The 21,647-nt window shown below is 36.9% G+C and overlaps 1 protein-coding gene across 2 annotated transcripts in view; it reads left to right on the top strand.

The window, feature by feature from the left end:
- The first annotated feature begins 236 nt into the window (after positions 1-236).
- Positions 237-21,647, top strand: part of SYT1 (synaptotagmin 1) — a 606,041-nt gene continuing 584,630 nt past the window's right edge. Inside the window, exon 1 of one of the 2 annotated variants that reach the window (XM_027543295.1) lies at positions 237-625. The gene's annotated coding sequence lies outside the window, so the exon portion shown is untranslated. The remainder of the gene's footprint in view (positions 626-21,647) is intronic. The other variant, XM_027543294.1, reaches the window with a different exon arrangement.

Below are 21,647 nucleotides of genomic sequence, written 5' to 3'. Positions count from 1 at the left end.
TCTCCTTGGGATCTGACCCCCTCAGAGTTGACCGCCCTCCCCCAACGCTCCTCAACCCCCTCCTCAAGTCCCTGTCCGCTGTGGGGATGGAGAGACACTAACAGAACTGGGATGGGCGCTGTTGGCTGCGCGGATCCACCTATTATTAGTGAGCCCGGATTGGCTCCCTGGCTCAGCGTACCGGCGGTGGAGCCAATCAGGCGGCCGGGGCTGGGAGATGACGGGCGGCCGCCTCCTCACTGGAGGGATTCCTGGAGAAGCTGCAGTGTGGGGATGCTCTAGACCGAGTACTGCCCCCAGTGTCTTTCCACCTCCTCCTCCTGCAGCGGCGGCGGCAGCACTTGGCAGCAGCAACTTGAGACTGCACTGGGGCAAGCCCCCAGGGTGGTGCTCCCCGGAGAGCGGGGCTTGGTGCCCCGAAGGGGTGTGTGTAGGGTGAGGGCGGCCAGCTGGGACCAGCTGGTGGCCCTGGAAAACCTCCCACACACCCACACCCACACCCCCCTTTTGTGTTGCAGGCTGCCCCTCCAAGAGCAGAGGCAGCGAAAGGAGTCGTGTGCACCGGTCAGCCCCGGGAAGCTGTAGGGACCGGCGAGCAGGCACCACCTCCTGTTCCCCGCTCCAGGTAAGGCAGCGGGAGTGGCGGCACGGTCACCTCGGTGGTGCCTATTTGCTTAAATCCGTCCAGAAGGTTTTCTTCTCGGCACACTTGGGTTTTGGTGGGGGGAGACTGAGACCTGGGAAGGGAGCCCCGGGTGGCCTATTGTGAGCAGTGTAATGAGACCACATGTGCATCTCCTGGAGAAGCACTTAGCACAGCGCCTGTGATTCAGAGCCTGGAGTTGATGTTGGGCATCCCCCATCTTCTTCTTTCCTTCTCTCCTCCGCCCCCTACCCTCAATTTCTATCCCTCACCGCCCCCCGCCCCCAACTCCTTTCTCAATCTCTCTTCTCCCTCCTCCCAACCGAAGCACGCACAGGGCTTTTTTCTCCTCCTGGAGAGGATTGCCTTTTCTCTGAGGAAAGAGGAAGGTAGTGATGAAAGGAGAAAGATTTTTTTTTTTCCTGCTCAGGGCAAGGGAGAAGGAACAAGATAGAATACAACCTCTGCGAAAATTAGAATAGGGAAAGCAATTAAACTGAATAAAGGAAGTAGACAAGATGTGCAGAGAGGTGAAGCGTCAAGTTTGACTTGATCTCCTCCTTGCAAGAGGCTGTGTCTCTCACTTGATTCCTTCAAATGGAACAAAAATAAACCACCGTTTCAACCCACTTTCAACTGCTTAATTGCTCTTGCTTTTAAGTGCCCACCATTTGACTCTTCCTGCTTCTATCTGTCCTGTAGGGCTATTTGGTATTGTCCATCAGTGGCAATGTCTGAACTTGGAGAAGCTTTTCCAATAGAGGAAAAAAAAAAAACAAAAAAACATTAATTTCCTGAGATTCTTTGGTATGGCCCTTATGTTGAGGAGCAATATACATATATAGATAGATATAGATATATGTACGTATATGTATAAAGTTTCAAAACATTTTTAAGTGACACTAATGCTATCAGGAGGCTTGGGTTTCTACTTTGAGAAAGCTAATCTAGTTAGCTTTGTGTATGTATTGATTTTGACTTTCTTGAAGATTAACCCTTTAAAATAAAGCAAACATTTAACTTTTGTGTTAAAGCTGCATTTGTGTATGAATTGTGATTTCATTCTCTCTTTCTGCTGTTTGCATTGTTTCCCAGATATTGAATTCATGCTTTGCCTTATTTTCTTTCAATAAGTATATTTAATAGATGTAAACGTGATGCTTATACAATTTTAGTACTCCATTTAGAAGGCACATGGAAGCTCAGTTGGCCAAGAATTCTCTTGTACTGGAACAAAGTTTAGAAAGTAATGGTAGGAAGATAGCCTCAAATTTCAAAAATCTTAATGGGAAAAATGTTTTTGTTTTCATCTTTTATTATAATACAGAGAAAGATGTCAAAACAACTCTGTGCCCTGGCTGCCTGCATGATAGGTTAAGTGAACAGGACTTGCTGGACAGAACCTTGATGGTAGCCTCAGAAATTTCTAATTGCATCCTCAGTGGTATAAGCTTTCCTTTCTTGTTATTCATCAGAGACAGATAAGTGATGGCTGTCAGATGGAAGGAGGTAGAAAGAAGTGCTTAGTTGAATGCAATGGGAAAGCATTCCAAGTGGATCCTACATGAGTGCAGAGAAATCAGCAGATGTTGGTGTCCAGATAAATCTTCCCCTTTGATTTACCAGAGGAAATGCCAAGTCTTACTTTTTTTTTTTTAATGTGTCCACTTGGGATAAGAAAAAGGAGCCTTCTTTCTCAACTCTGCTTGACCTTCCACACTAATCTATGTATCCCAGAAAGTATTATTTTCACTACATGTCTTTAGTCATCAAGTTTATGCACTGATCTAGAGAAGAGTTGCATTTATTTACCGTCAATGTAATAGGTGTTATTTTCTAAACTATTTTCCATTTGAGACACTTATCTTTCCTATTTCAGTAGAATTAACCTCAAGTCACAGAAACAAGATCTTCTTTCTAAGGCTTTGACATTTAAATGCCTGTTTTTTGGTTTTTTTTTTCCTTTTGAATGTGGTACCTCTTGAAAGCTAACTCTAATTTTTAGAGGTGCCACCTTTCGGTTGCAAGGACTAAAGGACAATTGTTTAATTGCCTCACATGTGTACATTTGAATTAACAAGTTTAGACATGAAGAGAGAAAGGAAACCGACTGCTTTCCATGTGAGCAAATTAAGATTTTACTTGGTTATTTCTCACCGTGTCTTAGGAAAGTTGCAAGTTTGGGCTTGGTTTGTGACATTTATGTTTGAAACTCTTAACAAATGTTAATTATAGCAGTGACATGTAAAAGACATGCACATGAATATTGAGTTTTTCACATGCTTACAAAAAAAATTACGCCTTTGTAAACCGGAAGTCAGAACTAATTCTAATATGTAGTGAGTGGATCAAAGTAAGACTTTAAATGATATATTGTAGGAAATTATTGCCCTGTCATCCCATAAAATGTTCTAGGATAACAGTTTCATACAACCTTCATCTTTTCTCCTTTTAAAAGAATATCTTAGTAAATCTTATTAATGTTTCAGAGCAAATATGATAATTAGGCTTTAATGTATTTTTATTAGAACTAAAGGTTGCTACTCTACAGGGGAAATCCTAAAATACTAATTTTATAAAATACAACACAATAGAGAATTGTTGCAGAGTAGTTTTGAACTTCATTTCATAATGGAGAATATTAGTTATTCTGTCTGGTCAAATTGTCAGATAGTTCTAGTCCAGAAATATGAAAATGGTTATGGTATTTACAATATTTGCATATTAGACTTGTTGCTAACTGAAAATAAAGCTAGAATATAGTAACTTCTCTTAATTGTATTTGCAAAATGAACTAGATGATTAATAAACAAAATGCAGAATATGTTAGATCTGAAAGCTAATTTGAAGTTGCCTAATGACACCATAGATATAACATCAATTCATCTCCTTTAAGTTCAATATACTAAATCAATTTATACTGAATTCCAAAATTAGGTTTTTACAGCCATCTGATCTTAAAAATCTCACACTTAACGTAGACAATTATGTGAGCCTGAAATTCTTTGAGCTCTTAAGAGTTCCGGTATGTGTAATAGCTAGGAAGAGATACCATTAATTCCAAATTGGAACGTAATATATTTTTTTCCTAATGGTAGTGATTAAATTATTTGGGGAAAGGAAAGCAAAAGTAAACAGTGTAATTACATAACAGAGCAAATTTGATGTAATATTACAGAAAACCAAGACCAAAGTTAGATTCTCTGGCATAGAATAATGTAGGGGTGGGTTTTACAAGTGTTTTGCTAAAAACTAATACTTACTAAAATTAAATACCTAAAACACTGTGACTCTAAAAATTTTTCAATGATTTGCTTGTCATAAATATATCTGTATCAAAAGTTTAACGTCTGAGATGCTTTCTAGTTGAAACTGTTTGCCATTGAAATTGTTCAAAGCTATTTAAATAGGAATAAAGTATATGGCAGTCCAAATAAATAATTTCAACTAGTATTTAAGAATATATGTATGTACACATGTGTGTATATATATATGTATGTGTGTGTATATATATGTATATATTATGTAATATTTTCTGAAAGGATTCAATACTATTGGGCAGTAGCATATAATCTGCTGAAACTAGGAAGTTCTTCTGTAAAAAGTACCATTTAATGAAAGATGACAGTGTCTTAGGGATGCTTTTAATATATATTCGGTTGAAAAGACTAGGAATACCCAGAGGCAAAATTAATGGGGGTATAGATCTTTCTCTTTATACAGCTCTTCTGTGGCTTAGGGAAGAAGTGATTTTCATATGAATCATGGATTTGAAAAAAAAATAAAACCTCTCAGTACAAGATACACTTTTATATGCAGGTAACAAATAACCTGAAATCATATTTTCATATGATTTAGACATAACAGGGCATTAAAGTTTCTTTCTAAGATTTTGTTTCTTTCAACATTTGCATAAAGGTAAATTTGTTCTTAATCTTTTATATAATCAACATGATTATCATTGCTTTTACAGGTAAGGGGGTTTCGATCGGTATCTTTAGTAATTTCTTTAAGAATGAGCATTATTTTTTCATAATGTTTTTACAAACTTGATTCAAACCTCTCCATTAAAGTGTGGCCATTTTTTAAAAGCAGGATTTAATTTTTCCTGTCTGAAGGAAATAGTGTTTTTCTTTTATCTTCTCTGTCATTTTCGGAGTGTTCTTTCTTGAAGAACCATTTTTATATTGACTACAAGATGAACTGTGATAGCTGGGCATGTATGAGCATCATCCTACTCATATGTGTTAATATAAGAAAATAAATGTATATTAAATAATATTGCAAATATAATCATGTTATCTACTGGAAGTAAGAGAGCACACAGTATTTTCTTGTTGTATAAGAATAAAACTTTAACCTTTGCTAGATTATTTACTTTTAAAATGTGCAGTGAGAAATGTTGCTATGTTGTAGGAAGAGTAAGCACTGGGGATGTTATTTCTATAGTTTTAAATATAATTGCAGAAGTCCTATATCAAGCAAACCTCCTTTTAAAATATTTGCTTTCCAAATTTAAAAACGTTATTTAAGAGAGTTCTAAAACAAATTGGAACCTATGTCAGAAAAACAGTAGCACATTTATACTGTGTTAGAAAGAAATTTTGTGACATGTCTTTGGAAAATCCAAAGCAGTTTAAAAAAATTTCTATAATTTCTATAATTTTTTCTACTTAGTTAAACCACAACTTCTAATTATTTAGAACTAATTCTGATCCTTTACAAATACATTCAATTCTGGGAAGGAATGTGGCACATTGGTTTCCATAACTTACCAGTAATGTAATTGAGAGGAGGTCAGAGTTCATCATTTTGGGTTTTGCCGTTGTGTAGATAAAAAGGAATCAATCATTTCTGTATTGGTCTCACTAGTAGTATGTTGAGCATATTAGTTATCCATGTACGGAGTCATTTTGTTGAAGAGGAGCCCTGGAAGACTGCAAAGCTTATAAAGATAATAAATGCCTTCTATATTTTAACTGTTTGTACAAAATGGGAGCTGGAAAATTCCCATGTAGAATGAGAATGGCCTTTCTCAGCTAGTATAAGAATCTGGTGAAATAATTTGGTTTCTGAAGTAGTTTGGTTAAAATGCAATTTCCCAGCGGCCCTGTCACACAACATTTCATTGCACATGCTAGGTAACAGTCCTGCTGCGGCAGCCCCCAGACTGTGCCTAAGACATTTAACCAAGTGACTCAGTCAAGAATGAATTTTGGTCAAAATATCCAATTAATTCAATCCAGGTATGATACTGAAACTTGGTCTTGCCTCATCCCAATAAACCTGCTATTTCTCTATTTGTTCAGTGTAGCTTTGCTTATAATTCTAAAGTGCTTAGAGTTCAAACAGTGCAATATTATTTTTGCCAAAGGGTATTATACAAGTAAGGAGGGTTATATGTTGTTTCCTGCAATAGGTGTTTTCTTTTTCTTTCTAAATCATTCACCTAGCTAATCAAGGATAAAATGCACATAGGTATTTAAGCACTGGTAGAGTCAGAGAATTATTTAAATACAAAGCCTTCTGATACTCCAGTTGCTTAAATGAGACACGATATCTCTTGTTGGCCTCCCACACCCTCCCAGACTACAACCAACTTTTACGCCATAAGCGAATAAAGAAGAAAGCAGACGAACACCTCTGGGGACAGTTCCCTGGGTGTGGCCTCCAGGGGACAGCCTTCTGTTTTTATCTGAGGCTCATTTCGCTTCCGGGCCAGTCTCCTTGCATGCCAACCCAAGCCTCACTCTAGCTGGAAGCAGATAATTGGATTTAGTAATTGCTACTTTCAGATTTATTGGCATATTTTCATCAACGTGAAGGCAAAACCACATGGAAATACTCACACAAAACATGCTCAGCTATAACAAACTTCATGTCAACACTTTCAAAGTGAGATGTATATAAGCTTTACATAATTGACAAAATAGCTTTTCTTTCATGGAATTTCTTTTGATTACTCACAAGTGACCCAAGCAAAAGGTGAGACTGTTAAAACCATGAATCAGTCTAACTTTTTAACTTATTAACACCAGTGGGTAAAGCTGAAATAATTATTTAAAATATTTTCACATACTTGCTGCTGCTGCTGCTAAGTCACTTCAGTCGTTTCCGATTGGCTTTAATACTTCCCGAGTCCACCTGTGTCTTGTTAGAGACTCAAGCATTCATGTACCTCATCCTGGTTATCACAGATACCTGAGAACTGGTTCCTACTCCTGTAGAATCTCTGAATACTACTGTGAAACATCACATAGTCTTGCTTTTAGGCTAGATTATTGGTAGTCTTTTTTTTCAGACATAATTTTATGTGAAAGTAACTGTACTTATAAACAGTATAGCAGCAAGCAGCAGGCTACACTCATGAAAACGTCAATTTGGAACTGTTTGCCCTTTCCTTGAGAAGGAGAAAGAGTCAATTAAGTATATCTTTTTTCCAGATGATGTTCTGCACACACACCCCCACCCTGGTATTCTGTGTATTATAAACAGTGGGTCGGTCCTTGTTCTCTACCCTTGAAATATGGAAGCTGCTATTTTCGAGGGAAAAGTCATTAACAAATTTTTTTTAGACAAATGACTTGATGGCCTTTGAAACAAGGATAAATGATACAACACAGGTTACCAAGGCCTAGCTAAGCTCCTCTAACAACCAGGCTCTGAGTTAGCATGATTATTAAGAGGAAAAGTTGTCACGATTTCTCAGGAGAAAGACAAGGTAGCAAAGCATGGAATCTGTTTCTGGCTTGGAGTGTCTGCCAGATCCTGGTTTACAGGGCTGGCTTTCTGCCTAATCCGTAGCATTTTTATCAGATTTGAGGAATGAATAAAGTGAACTGTTGGGCATTAGAGCATATTTCTAGAGCACTAACATCTCTTTTTAAATAGAATAACATCACTATCTTATTTTAACCAATGTCCAGAATCCAAGGCCACAAGTTTTATTTTTAAATATCTATAAACCAGACCATTATATGCCTAAAAGTGCTTGAATTTTTTGTCTTTGTATAGAATTTCCTGTACATGAAAGCTTAGTTAACAATGTGACATTGCAAATAATGTACCTATTTTTGTATTTTTATTCAATTATAATATTAAATATACAATGCCAAACAATCATCTTGAGATATAGTTGAGTTTAATAATTCTAGAAAAGCCACAAAAAGCCAAACTATTCCTAAATGGTTTAAAACTGCCCGCTTTAAAATTGTGGGGGAAAAAATGTACTTAAAATGCAAGGTTCCTGTTTGCTTTTGGATTTTTTTTTTTCCTGGAGAATCATAGGTACTCTCAGAACCATTCCTAGATAACACAGAATGAATATTAATGATAGGAGAGAGTCGACTCCTTCAGGGAAGAGTGGCATAGATGAGTTCTGTTATGCCTTTGAGAATCTGTTTCATCATTTATATATTGAACACAAAGCAACAGTTTGGTTTCTCTGACCGCTGGATTTTCAGACCCGTATGCGTTGAAGCATGTTACTACTCACTGCTGGAAGATTTGTTCAACTCTCCAGCTAAGGGCACGATACAGTAATTCTCTTATATTCTCTTCCTTCCCTGCCATTTTTTTTCCTGTTTTATCTCCTTCCTGCCTGCCTTCTTTTTCTTCCTTCCTTCTTTCCTACTTTTTTCTTCATATCTTAATGAATCACCTTACTCTAGAAACTACTGGGAACTTGGTACTCTAGACTCCATACTCATCTCTACCTGCTGAATTTATTTTTTTGTCAGTAACCGAGAGATTTCCCTCTTTAGTTTGTATACAGTTCAGATTGGTTTCACAAAAGGTATGTATAGATAAATAAGGGAGAGTAATTTGTTCGTGCATTTGGCACACTTAAATGGAATGTCCCATGATTTGAAAGTTTTTGAGAACTTCCGTGTAAAAATTATCCCAGTGGTAAGACAGTGGTATTTAAAAGTTCAAACAAATAGCATGTATTTTCAGGCATCTTTTCAAATTTTATTCTTCCAATGAAAATATTTACATCACTGTTGTCATGACAGTTGTATCTCACTGAATTTAAAAAAATATTATTGCCTTATATGCTTTTGATAATGAAGAGGTTCTCCATTTTACAGATGCACTAAAGGAGACTCAGAAGTTAGGTTACCTGCCTGTAATTACACACTTAGGAAGCCTTTAATAATTTTCACCTACTGACTCATACAGCTTCAGTGGTTAATAAAGAAAAACTCCAGTAAATTTTTAAATTCTCTCTAGTTTGCTCTTATGAAAAATAAAAACAAAAATCTAATATCTTCACTGTATGTTGAATAGTCTTTATTCTTTCTATTGAAAAGACAATGACAATTTAATATACTGTCATTACTTTTGTGACTCTAATTTTGGAATAAATTTATTTTAAAAATTGTTCAAGGGATGATTCTCTAATCTATAAGGGAAGTCACTGATCCTGAGTCACTTGATTCAGTTAGCCTTGAGTCATTGCTATGTCACCATGATATTAAATGTTATCTTTATATATGTATTTCCTTATTTGTAAAGTACAGAGTCATAAGGTACCTCCTGGAGGCTACAAAGAGGTGATGGGGAAATGTGTGTTGTAGTTTTACTAGAAGATTTCCGACCTCATCTCACATTATTTTTCTCATTTGCACTTATACAACTTCTCACTGTTTCCTGAACATTGATGGAAGTTGTTGAATCTATTGGTTCTTTATTTCAAGATGGAAATGGCTAAGCAGGGAATATACTCAAGCCCCAGTTATTATGCCTTCCTAGTGTGAAGTCCGTCAATTGACAATTCTTACGTTAAGAATCAAGCACATTTGGAAATGATTACCAATAGCTGTACACTTTGCAATGTGGATTATCATAATTGACTTTCTAGATGATCTGCTCAAAGGAAATATGATTTTAATTGGGAAAGGCTTATAGAAAGAATGCAAGATTAATTGGAATGTAAGATTGGTATTTATAGGAGATTTTTGGACAAACACAAAATTTGTCCAAAATTTATGATTAAAGGTTAATCATATTCTTATACTCTTACTATGTCAGGCACTTTTTAATATACTTTCTATACTTCATTCCATTTAACATTCCTAAGAATTTTATGAGATTGGTACAAATTTATATTTTTTAGATGAGAAAAATGTGGAAAAGAAGTAACTTGTTAAGGTCTCACAACTGTTCTGTAGAAGGAATTGGATTCAAAGCCAAGAGTCTATTTCTAGAGTGAATACTCAACCATAAGAAATCATAATCATCAGACTCCTTAGTGGTAGAAGATGTAGGACAGATGGAAGCAAGGAGATAGAAGTGATCAAAAGAAGTTGAAGAGCCATAAGCAAACTGTACTTCATGGTTTGAGTTCAGATGACCATTATGGCAATGTGCTAAACACATGAAATTTGGAGTCTCATAGATCTGGGTATAAAGACCTCCTCTGACATGGTGAGCCTCAGTAAGATATTTTATTAATAAAAGCTTCACTTCACCAGGAATGGAAATGCAATGATTTTGCAAATTGTCTGCTGTTGTCAGATCTAATCACTCTTCACCCTTATTTATTAGTCAAGAACTCTTTCACTTTTTTAAAAGTTAATTTATTTACATTAATTGGAGGCTAATTACTTAACAATATTGTGGTTTTTGCCTTACATCAACATGAATCAGCCATGGGTATATATATGTGTCTCCCCATCCTGAACCCGTTCCCCATCCCATCCGTCTGGGTTGTCCCAGAGCACCTGCTTTGAGTGCTCTGCTTCATGCATCGACTTGCACTGGTCATCTATTTCACATATGGTAATACACATGCTTCAATGCTATTCTCTCAAATGATCCCACTCTTGCCTTCTCCCACAGAGTCCAAAAGTCTGTTCTTTACATCTGTGTCTCTTTTGCTGTCTTGCATATATGGTCCATATCACTTCTGTCCTTCTAAATTCCATATATATGCATTAATATACTGTGTTGGTATTTCTCTTTCTGACTTATCTCACTCTGTATAATAGGCTCCAGTTTCATCCATCTCCTTAGAATTGACGCAAATGTGGAGAACTCTTTAACTTTCAAAAAAGCCATCTAACTGAAAATGGTTTAGAGAGAAAGGGATTTTAAAGCTCATGTTACCATAATATCCAGGAATATTCTGGATTTCATCAGAGCTGAAAATGGGAAATCAAGCTATATGATCAAGATAGCCCGCAACCCCCATCCCTCCCTATCTCCTTATTTCTATGCTTCTCTGCCATTGCTTTATTTAAAATCAGGATCTTTCTTTAAAGTGGCAAGAATGTTCTCAGTGGCTACAGACATATAAGAAATCCCCATATAAAGAGAACACTTTTCTTCCCCAAAAATGTCTAGGATCATCTCGACTGGAACAACTTGGGTCACTTTCCCCAAGTTCATCACTATGGTGAAGGCTATGAAATAAGATTTTTTTCCTGAGCTGATCCTTGTGTCATCCCTGGATTTGAGAGTTGTACGAAGCATCACTCGACCACATAGAAAGAGAGTTCTGCTGTTAAAAGAAGGGAAATGACTAAATTTAGAGCAGGCAAAACAACAAATACCTAACTCATAAGGTTCGGGCGCTGACCATCAGAGGATGCCTGCTGGCATTAATGCTGGAGCAGACTCCTCCAGGACCCTTGGTTTTTCCAGCACTAAACCTTTAGTTGATGGGTCAGGATGAGATCCAGGGAATTCTAGTGAAAGGTCCATAGTGTTAATAGTTGAGGATGTAGAAAGGAGTGGCACTGGAAAGACTTGATGGTCACTTATGAACAGGTATGTACATAGTCAATAATTAAACAACTGCTATGACCATAACAGTGTAAAAGGAATGCATTTCAGAGGCTGAGGGCTAAGTTAAGTGTCATTTAACTCTAATTGGGTCCTTGCCTTTTGCCTTGCCTTCCTCCTTTTTAATGCAGTGAGGGAAATACTTAACTAATTTGAGGACTCTTAGATTCAGAGCTCAGAGGGCTTATTTAATAGCTAAATCATGTGCAACTCTTTGAGACCCCATGGACTACACCACACCAGACTTGCCTGTTCTTTACCATCTGCTGGAGTTTGCTCAAACTCATGCCCATTGAGTCGGTGATGCCATCCAACAGCCATGTGCAAGGCCACCTGTGTATATGTCAATACCTCAAATTTTTTTGTTTTGCTTGAGGCCTTGTTCTCAGGAGTTTATATAGAGTTTTATTTTAAGATTACCATAGCTACTTTTGTATTGATACAGATGCAATAGAATAAATTTGTACAAAAACACTATTACCTTTTCAAACTGAAAGGAAAGGGAATTATTAGAGAATAATGACCTTTCTTCATAAGCACCAGGACATGCCTGTTATATGCCAGGCACTATTCTGGGTACTGGGAATATACAAGCGAACAGAGTAGACATGTTCCTTGCATTTAGGGAACTAGCATTCTAGGGAAAGATACAAACAGCTAAAAACAACAACAAAACTAAGGTAGTCTTAAAATAATGAGCAATGCTACTACAAAATAAAACAGGCTAATAAAGTAAAACTGGGGACTCTGGCCAACCAAAAATATATAAGTTGAGGCATGAAAGACTATGTAAACATCAGGAAAAGAGCATAGTAGACAGAGGAGTGGGGGTGAGTTTATTCTACTTACAAAAGAGATAAAAGGTAAATACAGCTGAAGTTGTAAAGATACTGGCTTCATGAGTGCAACCCTGTTTTAATATTTTAACTAAAAACCATCTACACACATTATTAAGGATATTTTCAGAACAAGATGATCATACTTCACCTCAATGTTACTTAAATATATGTAGCATCTTATTTCTGTGTAATATGTTTCCAGTCTATGTAGTCATGTGAACATTTTTTGTGTAATTATAGTCATGGAATACATACTATTTCCACCCTGACTTTCAAAATGCTCTCTCAGGTGACTACCAGGCAGATGTTTTTATCTTCCATTTTCTCTTTTGTAAGAGTAACTTCTTTTCCTTTACGACATAGATTCCTTAGACAGTTTCTATATATCTTTTGTTAAATCTTAATAGCCTTTCTCCTTTTGCCCTCATTTCTAAGGGAATTGAACATGCAGCCCACCCTCAATTTTTAGGGTTTCTCTAGATTTAAATGAATACCTTGGCTTTTTAATCACACTGTTCTTTTTTCCTCCATGTAATTTCCTTCTGAGTATATATTCGATTATATCCAACAAAACTGAAATTTTGATTTTGACACAAAAGTAAATAAACACTGAAAGCAGAAAGAAACAAATCCTTTTGTGTCAATTATCATTTAGACAGCAAGGGTCTCAGAGCATTAACCAGAAATTATTTTTCCTCTATCTGGTCTCATTCCTTGGTTTCAAGAACTCAATAACCGGAGTCTACCTGGGTCAGTCTGTAGTAGTAAACTAGGCGCTTACAGAGGCGTATTAACACAGTCAGGGGTAGTCCAGTGGCATACCATATGCTGCAGCAGTCATGAATTAGTAATTACAGCGTCAGTCTTGAATGGCCCTCTTTTCCCTCTTAAAACTCCTATAGACATTATATGCTGATAATAACATATTTCTGAAGAAGTATTCTTTGCCAAATTCACACAAGACCACCCATCTGAGAGGTGGTTTATAGTGAAGTATTATAATGGACCATTCTTGTCAAGTGATATACTCTGTTTTCCTTACCTGTGGGCACCAGGCTCTTTTGTATCCTAAATATCTTGTTTTTCTACATCTGTACATTTATACTTGCATGTGTAGTATATTTAGATTTTTAATGTATGTGATCACACGAAAAATTACAAGTTTTTCAAGATTTTGCAATGATATATATATATATATATATATATATATATATTTTTATCATCTTTTGACTCTGACAAACAGTAGGAAAAGAGCATTCCATAAAATGTTTATTGAATAAGTGAATTAATCCACCAAATCTATATTTTCTAATGTTTTTGAATGACATCCAAACACAGTTTGCTGCCAAAGACACATACACATTATATGAACAAAAGTTCTATGAACTGTTTCTTACTGGTGTTGTATTATGATACCTCCTTTTCAATTCTTTTCCTTTTCCCCTTAATTCATTAAAAAAAAATACTGGTTGTGACCAGTTAAGTTAATGTAACAGCATACTAAGCACACCAATCTGCAGTTTTAAATAAAAACAGTTCCCTAAAAATGTTTATCAATTTTCAAAGAATTATAGTATATTTCCGATCTCATTAAGCATACATAAGTATAATATAATGGATATACAGGAACTTGCAGTGGCTTATTTGAAACATAAAAGTATCATACTATAAATGAATGGAATTCAAGAGCTTTCCCAGATCAAAATTATAGTGTTCTCAACTGTAGTCACATATAGGTGACTTTGTGTGAACTTACACTGTAGTTTTTTAAGCTCGCAATGAATCTGGCACCACTTGCTCTTACTGGTCACTCTCAACCAAGCAGTTTAATGTTTGTCTGCTATCTTCTGAGGAATTCAGTTAATTGCTCTTAACTAAATGCTATTAATCTTTTTGTTTGTTGCAATGGTGTCAATACATTTTACTTCTCTTTTGGTTATGGATAAACATTTTTATAGAGTAGAAGAGAATACAGAAATGTGACAGATTATTTCTTTCTTTAAAGTGGTGAATAGAGACCAGTCTATGGAGCCGACAGTGAAGACTGAGCTTAAATATTTAGAGTTTCGTGTTCAAAAATAAAAACAAGCAAACAGTATAACCCCCTCAATCTGTCATTAAGTTTGTGATGTGGTGATTTTACAGTATGGTCTCCCTGATACCTCTCTGTGCTACCAGGAGACGATCTGCAGTTAATCATGATGTTTCTCTGCAAGGGAATTAGATATTAAAGTGGCTCAGCACAGAGATGCTTCTTTGGCATTCCTACCGCCCATGTGATTTTTCTCACGATAGTGGATAAGGTTGGAGATTATGTCCTCAATCTTTTAGTCATTCATCAATCTGCCCAAAAATATCTAAGAGCACAAACTCTCAGACACTGCCAACCACTTATAGAAAGAAGCAAGTGCTGCTGCTGCTGCTGCTAAGTCGCTTCAGTCGTGTCCGACTCTGTGTGACCCCATAGATGGCAGCCCACCAGGCTCCCCCATCCCTGGGATTCTCCAGACAAGAACACTGGAGTGGGTTGCCATTTCCTTCTCCAATGCATGAAAGTGAAAAGTGAAAGTGAAGTCACTCAGTCATGTCCGACTCTTTGCGACCCCATGGACTGCAGCCTACCAGGCTCCTCCGTTCATGGGATTTTCCAGGCAAGAGTACTGGAGTGGGGTGCCATTGCCTTCTCCGACAGAAGAAGCAAGTAGTCATAATTTATTCAGATCCATGCTGTGAAGTAGTCAGGATTGGTTAGGATATGCTATGGTAACAAACAGTAGAAAAGCCTCAGTGACTTAAACACATAAACCTGACTTCTTATTTGTACAGCGTAACCGTTGTGGAAAAGTATGTGTGTATTTGGAGGGGGTGGCAGAAGATCCTCTGGTTTGTGTCATTCAGGAACAAATACTGTTGAGAGCTTCAGTGACTTATAACACTGTCTCTCCAAATAATGACATTGATACAACGGTATTAAGAATTCACTGCAGTCAGAAGGAAAGCTCTGGATGGTTTCTCATCAGCAGTTAACTACTTTGACCCTGTAAGAGGCATACAGAATTTCTACTTAGAGACCATTTGCCAGATCCAGTCAACATGGCCTCCAACTACATGGGTTCTCCAAGTGTTTTAAGCTCACAATGAATCTGGCACCAGTGCTGTTACTGGTCACTCTCAACCAAGCAGATTCATGTCAGTCTGTTTCCTTCTGTTAATAGCTTTTAGTTGAATGATGTCAATATATTGTACTTCTTTTTTGGTTATGGATAAACAATTTTATAGAGTGGAAGAAAATACAGAGATGTGATGGGATATCATTAATAACTATGAATACTAGGGGCCTGAAAGGACAGGATGTTGCCAAGTTCTTGAAGCCTCTTTTATTAGCTGCAACAGGAAAGTGAAAACTTTCTGAAAGCATGCGAGAGTGAGTGATCAATTAGTCAGACAGCTATGGCTTCACAGAGGAGGCGATGCATGCACGAGCTGCACTCTAAGGGACTTTTCCATTATCATAAAAGACACTTAGTTCATTATTTAATTAAGGCTTCTCTTTTTTACCTGAATCTCAAACACTGAATATGTATTTAAGCATGCCAGCACTCCTGTAGGTTTGGTGAGTGAACGAAATCATTTCTGTCTTACCAGAAGTGCTGACATAAAATACAACTGTCAATTTAACAAATTTATTTGGGTATCTTCCCTGATCGCTCAGTTAGTAAAGAATCTGCCTGCAATGCAGGAGACCCTGGTTTGATTCCTGGCTCGGGAAGATCTGCTGGAGAAAGGATAGCCCACCCACTTCAGTATTCTTGGGCTTCTCTTGTGGCTCAGCTGGTAAAGAATCTGCCTTCAATGTGGGAGACCTGAGTTCGATCCCTTGGTTCGGAAGATTCCCTGGAGAAGGGAAAGGCTGTCCACTTCAGTATTCTGACCTGGAGAATTCCATGGACTGCATAGTCCATAGGGATGCAAAGAGTAAGACACGACTGAGTGACTTTCACTTTCACTTTTCACTTTCCTTTGAATATCTCAAAGACACCTCAGATTCATCTTGGAAAAACTAAACTTTCAGTTCTTTGATACTAATAAATGATTCCATTTTCCGTCTAGAAACCTGGGAGTCATCTTTGTTTTCTTGTCTCTCTTGACCTCAGGTCTAAAATATTTGATAGCTTTATTATTTTTAGTTTGTAGGTACCTTTTAAATCTGTTTATTTTTCTCTATGTCATCACCACATCATAATCAAACCAACCTTGACTTCTCAATTCTCCTATTCTTACTCAGACTTTCCAGTCCATTTATTATCTGGCTCCTCCTATTCAATAGAATAGTTTCTCGTATTATCTCTCTCATTCTCAAGTGCAGGCCCCTTTGGCCTTCAGTCAAGTTTTAATGCTCCAGACTTCTTCCTGCCTCAGGGCCCTGGCACAGGCTCCTCGCTATGCTTGGGTTACCATGGGACATGTCTACTGTGGGCAGACACTAACGCTGTAAACTCAGCAGTGCCATGTGGCCAGCTTTTTAAAACTAATTTTTATTCTTTAGATCTGAGAGTAAAGGTTCAGTTTTTCCATATTATGAGTTTAAATATATCCCTTTTCAAAATGCGGCAGAGTTGTCAAGAACTGGCAATCATTGTGTGGTAGAAAGGGATTTGAACAGTAATTGAAACATTTTTGTAGTTTGGAAAACCCTAAGTAGAGTATAAGTTTGAAGATGTTGAATAGTTAGCTGCAGTTAAAGAAGAAATGTATTTATAAATTCATCTCATACAGGTGAGGGTACAGAGGAAACAATTCAATTGAAGGGAATCTTTAGTGGGATATAGAACAGTGCTTTAAATATATATTGCTATAATCTTAACCTTAGGATTTTTTCCAGTTTAGAACATATTTTCTCAAAGTCATGCCATCATTTTCCTCCCCTTGTTTGTTTCTTTTCTTTGTAATGGGAACACTCTGCTCTTCACATCCTCTGGGTGTGAAAACACATTTTCAGAAAATACTTGAAAAAAATGCAGTGAAAAATAAATCTTCTAACTAAAGATAAAATAGTGAGGCTGTAACAGAAATACAAATTGATATGATTTTTTTAAATCTCTGAATACTGAGATTACTGAGACTGAAAAATCTGAGACTGTGTTAAAAAATCTCTTAGATTTATGTGTATATTTCTATACTTTTCTTCAAACAATAATTCACTACATTATAAAATTATAACAATGAAGAATTAATGCTTATCATATTGTTTCCAATTATATCATCAGTGTCAACTGATCTAGCTTAACACTTAACTAGTTCAGTTCAGTTCAGTCGCTCAGTCATGTCCGACTCTTTGTGACCCCATGAACCACAGCACGCCAGGCCTCCCTGTCCATCACCAACTCCCAGAGTTCACCCAAACTCATGTCCATAGAGTTGGCGATACCATCCAACCATCTCATGCTCTGTCGTCCCCTTCTCCTCCTGCCCTCAATCTTTCCCAGCATCAGGGTCTTTTCAAATAAGTCAGCTCTTCGCAGCAGGTGGCCAAAGTATTGGAGTTTCAGCTTCAGCATCAGTCCTTCCAATGAACACCCAGGACTGATCTCCTTTAGGATGGACTAGTTGGATCACCTTGCAGTCTAAGGGACTCTCAAGAGTCTTCTCCAACACCACAGTTCAAAAGCATTAATTCTTCAGCACTCAGCTTTCTTTATAGTCCAATTCTCACATCCATACCTGACTACTGCAGTGGAAAAACATAGCCTTGACTAGACAGACCTTTGTTGGCGAGGTAATGTCTCTGCTTTTTAATATGCTGTCTAGATTGGTCATAACTTTCCTTCCAAGGACTAAGTGTCTTTTAATTTCATGGCAGCAATCACCATCTGCAGTGATTTTGGAGCCCCCAGAAATAAAGTCTGACACTGTTTCCCCATCTATTTCCCATGAAGTAATGGGACAAGATGCCATGATCTTCATTTTCTGAATGTTGAGCTTTAAGCCAACTTTTTCTCTCTCTTCTTTCACTTTCATCAAGAGGCTTTTTAGTTCCTCTTCACTTTCTGCCATAAGGGTGGTGTCATCTGCATATCTGAGGTTATTAATACTTCTCCCGGCAATCTTGACTCCAGCTTGTGCTTCTTCCAGCCCAGCATTTCTCATGATGTACTCTGCATATAAGTTAAATAAGCAGGGAGACAGTATACAGCCTTGACGTACTCCCTTTCCTACTTGGAACCAGTCTGTTGTTCCATGTCCAGTTCTAACTGTTGCTTCCTGACTTGCATACAGATTTCTCAAGAGGCAGGTTAGGTGGTCTGGTATTCCCATCTCTTTCAGAATTTTCCACAGTTTATTGTGATCCACACCCTCAAAGGCTTTGCTGTAGTCAGTAACACTTCACTAAGTAGGAACTTAAAACACTTTGTGGAAATTACTGGATGAATCATCCTGTTGATATCTTTTTTAAAATTTGTTTCTCATTTCTACTTTTCTTCAAACTCAATGTTTGGCCTTGGTAATGAATCTTTATGAACTGAAATTAGTTATAGTTGACTTATTTCATCCAAGGTGAAACATGATTTATTTTCTTTAATCAGTCTGTACTTCTCTAGAATAAATCATCCCCCTAGCTCACTACTGAGTTCCAAATGAACGTGTGCTAATTCAAATGTGATAGAAAATTAAGAGTAAATCACATTATATATTAATTTATTCCAATTCCACTTTAATGGGGCCAGTATTTTGGATTATTTGGGTCAGTGCTAACTATCTTTGAAACAGATAATCATTCTTTTGCTTTACTTTTCTCCTTTTATCTCCTTTCCACCTTTTCTTCCTTCCCTGTTTTTAATGATTTCTCAATTTTATAAAAAATATCTATTGCACTCAAAGCACAGAAAAAGTTCTATTAATAAGAAAAATAATTCTTTCTGTATAGATCTTCAATATATGTTTAATATTCTACATTGGAAACTGGCATTTTTACAGAAAAATATGGTTTATTGCTACTAAAGAGTAATGTTTTTAAAGAAATATTTTAGCTTGATTTTTTTTCTTTAATGAAGTACAGTTGATTTACAAACTTGTGTTAGTTTCTGGTGTACAGCAAAGTGATTCAGTTACACATGTATATACACATTTTTTTTTCATATTCTTTTCCATTATGGTTTATTATATGATATTGAATATACTTATTTGCCTGTGCTAGACAAGGACCTTATTGTTTATCTATTTTATATATAGTGTTAACTTGATTTTTAAATGAAAAAGTATTTCATTAAAATATTTATAATATTAAAATAATCCAAAACTATGTGAGTTGAAAGTGACTTCTTATCTTCCCAAAGTCAACCATTGTTAATAGCGTCTTATATCCCAAAGCATAAATATGTCCACATGTAAACATACATCACATTTAAAATTAATGTTCCATTATATATACAATGCTTTATACATTTTTAAAATACTGTTATTTATCTTGTATGATATTTCATTTTGTACAAACTATGATTATTTCATAGTGAACATAATATATTTTGTATGTTAGAGTTAGAGCTAACACTTTTGGTTAATGTAACATGAACTAAATATGTGGTTGTTGTTGTTCAGTAGCTCAGTTGTGTCCAACTTTTTGCAACCCCGTGAACTGCAGCATGCCAGGCTTCCCTGTCCTTCACTATCTCCAGAAGTTTACTCAAACTCATGTCCCTTGAGTCAATGACACCATGCAAACATGTCATCCTCTATTGTCCCCTTCTGCTCTCAATCTTTCCCATCATCAAGGTCTTTTCCAGTGAGTCAGCTCTTCTCATCAGGTGGCCAAAGTATTGGCGCTTTAGCTCCAGCATCAGTCCTTCCACTGAATATTTATGGTTGATTTCCTTTAGGATTGACTCGTTTGATCTCCTTGCAGTCCAAGGGATTCTCAATAGTCTTCCCCAACACCACAGTTCAAAAGCATCAATTCTTGGGGACTCAGCCTTCTTTATAGTCCAACTGTCACATCTGTACATGACTACTGGAAAAACCATAGCCTTGACTATATGTACCTTTGTTGGCAAAATGATGTCTCTGCTATTTAATATGCTGTCTAGATTTGTCATAACTTTTCTTCCAAAGAGAAAGCATCTTTTAGTTTCATGGCTGCCATTACCAACTGCAGTAATTTTGGAGACCAAGAAAATAAAGTCTGTCACTGTTTCCACTGTTTCCCCATCTATTTGCCATGAAATGATAGAACTGGATGCCATGATTTTAGTTTTTTTGAATGCTGAGTTTTAAGCCAGTTTTTTTACTCTCCTCTTTCAATTTCATCAAGATGCTCTTTAGTTCCTCTTTGCTTTCTGCTATTAGGGTGGTGTCATCTGCATATCTGAGGGTATTGATATTTGTCCCAGCTTGTCCTTCATCCAACCCAGCATTTCTCATGATGTACCCTGCATAGAAGTTAAATAAGCAGGGTAGCAATATACAGCCTGACGTACTCCTTTCCCAATTTTGAACTGGTCCATTGTTCTATCTCCGGGTCTAACTGTTGCTTTTTGACCTGCATACAGGTTTCTCAGGAGGCAGGTAAGGTAGTCTCGTATTCCCATCTCTTTCAGAATTTTCCAGAGTTTGTTGTGATCCACAGTGTTAAAGGCTTTAGTGTAGTCAATGTTTTTCTGGAATTCCCTTGCTTTTTCTATGATCCAGTAGATTTTGCCAGTTTGATCTCTGGTTCCTCTGTCTTTTCTAAAGCCAGCTTAAACATCTGGAAGTTCTCAGTTAATGTACTGTACTATAATCACATTTACCATGTCTTTGTTTAAGGGTGCAATATGTTAATCTCAAGGATTATAAAGTGTTTAAAGTTGTAAAATAATTAAAAATAATCTTGCCTATTTTGCCTGCATTATGAGTATTTTACAATAGAAAGAATTTGGAAAATATTTGAATGAATATGAAATTTTTAGGGGTCTTTGCAAGCTTTCTTTACATGTAGAGAGCTTTCATTATATGCCAGTTGCTATACCAAGTATTTTAGTGCATTGCTCATTTAATACTGTTTCAAACTTTTTATGAGGTGTGTACCATTGTTATGACCATTTAGGAAATGAGAAGTTTTTTGTTTTTTGTTTTTTTCCCTTCCCTTTGGGCTTTCCTGGTGGCTCAGACAGTAAAGAATCTGCAATATCTGGTGGCTCAGACAGTAAAGAATCAGCCTTTATTTAGACAGTAAAGAATCTGCAATCCAAAGATCCCCTGGAGAATAATCCTCTCCAGCGAAGATCCCCTGAAGAATACCCACTCCAGTATTCTTGCCTGGATAATCTAATGGACAGAGTAGCCTGGCAGGCTACAGTCCATGGGGTCGCAGAGTTGGACAACTAAGGGACTAATACTTTCAC

The sequence above is a fragment of the Bos indicus x Bos taurus genome, chromosome 5 (assembly GCF_003369695.1).
Source record: "Bos indicus x Bos taurus breed Angus x Brahman F1 hybrid chromosome 5, Bos_hybrid_MaternalHap_v2.0, whole genome shotgun sequence".
In the NCBI taxonomy this organism is placed as follows: Eukaryota; Metazoa; Chordata; class Mammalia; order Artiodactyla; family Bovidae; genus Bos; species Bos indicus x Bos taurus.
Note: the sequence above shows the minus strand (reverse complement) of the source record. Positions and strands in the feature narration are given on the sequence as shown.